The sequence below is a fragment of the Nicotiana attenuata genome, chromosome 5 (assembly GCF_001879085.1).
Source record: "Nicotiana attenuata strain UT chromosome 5, NIATTr2, whole genome shotgun sequence".
NCBI classification, from domain to species: Eukaryota; Viridiplantae; Streptophyta; class Magnoliopsida; order Solanales; family Solanaceae; genus Nicotiana; species Nicotiana attenuata.
Window position 1 is genome coordinate 25,308,787 of NC_031993.1, and position 4,234 is coordinate 25,313,020.

Consider the following 4,234-nt stretch of genomic DNA (forward strand, 5'->3'; position numbering starts at 1 on the left):
TGTTGTAATTAACTATGGACTGTTGAACTCATTCTTATTTGGTAATTTTAGCTTTAGTATAGGTTAATTTTAGCAATTCATGTTAGCAAATGTAGAAATCATTTTGGGAACTGTCAGCTTCTATTACTGTCCATGTAGGTGTAAGTTTGATATGTTTTCAGTAGTTTAGCTATGCTATAATACTTGAGCTTTTGTTGATCATGAAGCATGGAAATCATTGAGAGTTTAATCCATAATAGTACTGCTCTCTTCTAAGTGTTTTCAGGGTTTTGCTGTCATGTCTTAAATGTTAGTTTAAATTTGGAATATTATGTAAGCATGAAGATAACTATAAGATTAATATGTTTGTGTGTACAAGTATCAATGCTGTGGTGAATAGATTTTTTAAAGTGATTCTTAGTTAAATCCTGATCTATGCATTCAGTGGCTAATTTCCATTGCCCTAGTTCTTGTGGTCATTCGTTTCGAGTTTGTAAATCTGTAAATCTAAAATTCAGTTGTTCATACATTTTCTTTAGTTTTGAACATTTTACTCCTACAGTCTGTCCGTTTATCTGTATTTGAAAAGTGAAACTAAAAGAGGTTGGCCTGTGAGTTGAGTAGCAAATTTGAGCTAAGGATCTTGTCCTTATTGGAAGTGATCCTTGTTTGAGTTTAGGCTCATTCTCAGGCCCAGGCGTTTTTTATGAATCTGATGGTGTTTTGGGTTAATTTGTGTCAAAAGGTTTAAATCAGAAGTTCAAATCTCTTAATTTCATGTTCATGTGATGGTATCAACTTGTGTTTGTATCATTATAACCTGTATCTGAACCATTTGGACTATAAGAACTGGGCCCAACATTGGCCCAGTTGCATAACAAACAAGCCCAGCTAATATTTATACTTATATTGGCCCACTGAATGTTTGTGCTGTTGAATTTCGCTAGTTCTGGGCCTATAGAGACTCGATGTTGAGTCCCTCATTTAAATCTGTTGAAGCTTCGAATTTGAGCTCATTGTTGGGCTCCAACTTTGACAGTCTCCTTCGAGAGTAATCTGGGCCTTGCTTTTCAATTGGACTTCACGTTAACCTCTTGTCATTTCACCATTTACTGATTTGTAGAGGTTAAAATATTTGGTTTATTTAGATGGAATTTCAATCACTGTAAGTCTTTAGTTAATTAACTAAGTCCCTTTAATTGATTGCGGAGGTGGCCCAAATAGATAACAATAGTTGATGGCCCTCCTGAATTTTAGTTAGCACATCCTTTAAAAAATGGAATTGAGGTGCGCCGCGCCAAATAAAATCACAAATGTGTGGCCCTCGTATAATTATTTCTTTTAAAATACTTAGAACTCGAGGCGTGCCATTTAGCAAATTTTCATGGCCCCTCGCAAAGTTAATAACGCGTTAGTTGCTTTAGGCGCGTTATTTAATAATACTACTTTCTTAAACTCGGGTGTGCATTTCATGTGACCCAAATCCAAGTCCTCAAATGTTGAATAAAATGTGTCTAGGATTACGGGTGCATTTCATGTGACGTGACCCAAAGACATGTTTTAGACGACGTTCAATTTTCCTTAAAATTAATTAAAAGCGGTAAATAATTTAAAATTGCACTATAGGTTTGAACATGTATTGGAATTAGATAATAGGCCAATTGTAACAGTTTAAGCGACCGTGCTAGAACCACGGAATCCGGGGGTGCCTAACACCTTCCCCCGGGTTAACATAATTTCTTAGTCAGAATTTCTGGTTAGCAGACTTCACAAGGAAAGTCGAATTTTCCTCGATTTGGGATTCAAAATAAATCGGAGACTTGGGACACCAAATAAACCATTCCAAGTGGCGACTCTGATAAATAAATAATCCCATTTCGAATAATGTCACTTAAACTGGAAAAACTCCCTTATACACTATCCTTAGGGGTGGTGTGTAAAAAAGGAGGTGTGATAGCTCTGGCGACTCTGCTGGGGATCAAAACCCAGAACTTCGGTTCAGGGTTTAAGAATTCGAGCTTAGAATAGCTGTTATGATTGGCTTTATCTGATTTTCCTACATGTTTCATCCTAATGTGCTAAATGCTTTACCGCTTTGATATTTGGTGAATTGTATATATAAACTGCTACGAAACCCTTCCTCTCTCTGAGTCTTCTACATCATGGAGAAGGGTGCACTTCGTGTGACTTCTCTTCTGTCTAGAGTCTTATCCCATTTTAGAACGAGGTTCGGACAAGTTGCTAAGCCGGCGAAGCTTCTGTATTCCCGGTACGCTGCCCCCCCCCCCTCCGGCTCGAGTTGTCCGCTCGGGTAAGCCAGGTCTAGAACAATAAACCCAGGTTTTAAACCTAGTATAACAAAGCCTCATGCCGGATCCCTAGTAGGAACGTTTGTTTGCATCACGTGCATTTGACTTAGGAGACTCAACACAGGGGTTGGGTCTGTCTAGGACAGGTGTACCTGAAATGAAAAGACCATCCTGATGCATCTTACGTGCTACTTGTGCATTTATTTGTTTCGGCTCGCATGTTGACCGGCTTCTAGAATAGGGAAAAAAAACAAAAAAAACAAGAGTGAGAGGTAGGCGTTTTAGGAAATTCTGAAACTCTACCGAAATTTTGAGAAAATGAAAAAAAAAGAAAGTGTTTCAAAATAGTTGGTTTTTGCCAATCTGCCCGAACTACGCCAGTTTGATTCTCACCGGATGTGGGATACGTAGGCAACCCCCATCGGATCCAACTTCCCTTTTTGCAAAAATAGCCCAAAAATAACAAAGTTTTAGTTTTTGTCATAAATAAGTCGGGTGATGCCATTCTTGTTTAAAAATAAGCTGAATTTCCCAAAAGGGCGCCGGAAGGCTGTTTTTGAAGAACAGCCACCTTGTGTCATTTTTAACGGTTAGCGGGCACAGCCTTAAAATCTTTTTCCCTGAAGTGCTAAAAGGCCGTATCTGCAAAGCCGGGTTTTGTTTTGAAATAAAATTTTGGAAAAAAAATGGTGTTTCTTTTTCTTTAGGTCAAAATGAGTTATTAAATCACCTTAATAAATGTGCAGGATGAGCACGAATGAAATTGAACCCTTCACAGTCCTTAATGAGATCCCCTTGAAGCTCCACATGTGGTGGGATGATCTAGGGAAAGGCAGTAGAGAAACATTGGTAAAGGTTCTGGGAGGCCTCGTCGGACGATTGAACGTCAAGCCAAGGTTGGACATAATTGAAGCTTTATACCTTTTTGGGACCCGACTCGCAATGTGTTCCGTTTCTCTGACATTGAGCTTACACCTATATTGGAGGAAGTTGCGGGTTATGCAGGTCTTAATGGAAACCTTAGAAGTCGATATCCATTGTCACCAAGACCGGTATCTCCCCACAGATTTCTGGATTTGCTGAGCATTAGTCGGGATATTCAGGACGGAAATTTATCTGAAGGGTATTGCATGCTCCAGTTCTTGTATCATCGATATGGTAACCCCCGCGGTTTTGAAGAGCCGAACACTGGTCTAACTCATGCCGGAAATAAAGACAAATGGGAGGCAAGGTGGGGTTTAGCTTTTATGGTAGCCTTCTTGGGTGTTGTAGTTTGTCCACGGAAAGATGGGAATATAGAGATTTGTCTCATAGGAATGATCGATGTTGCAATCAAGAAAGCCAACAGCACTGTGGTTCCTCTGATCGTGTCTGAAATCTACCGAGCCTTGACTATCTGTCGGGAAGGGGGAAAGTTCTTCCAGGTTGCAATTTGTTACTACAATTATGGATGCAAGAACACTTCTGTCACCCGGTTGGGTACATGAATTATGGTTTGACCGGTTTGAGCTGCATTGAAGAATTTGAAAGCCGAGTGGCAGGTATTGAATTCCCTGAGGGTACGAAGCTTGGCTTGCACATTTGAGATCCTTGACTGCCGATAAAATTGAGTGGGCATTCGGGTGGCTTCCTGTCACCGAAGCGGTGTACACGTCAGCTGAAGTGTGTTATATCCTCTTGATGGGCATCCGGAGCATCCAGCCTTATGCTCCCTACAGGGTTTTGCGCCAATTAGGAAGATTTCAAACCGTCCCCAATGATGAAGATCTGAGTAAACATGTCATTGAACTGGGCCCAAAAGCCGCATTTCCAGAAGGGAAAATTCGCCAAGTGTGGAACGAATGTAGATTTCTTGAACCTAAGACCATGGTGCGAGATCTAGCTAGAGGTGAAGTGGACCCTAAGTACATTGTCTGGTTCGGCAAAAGATTCCAGATTCCTGAAAG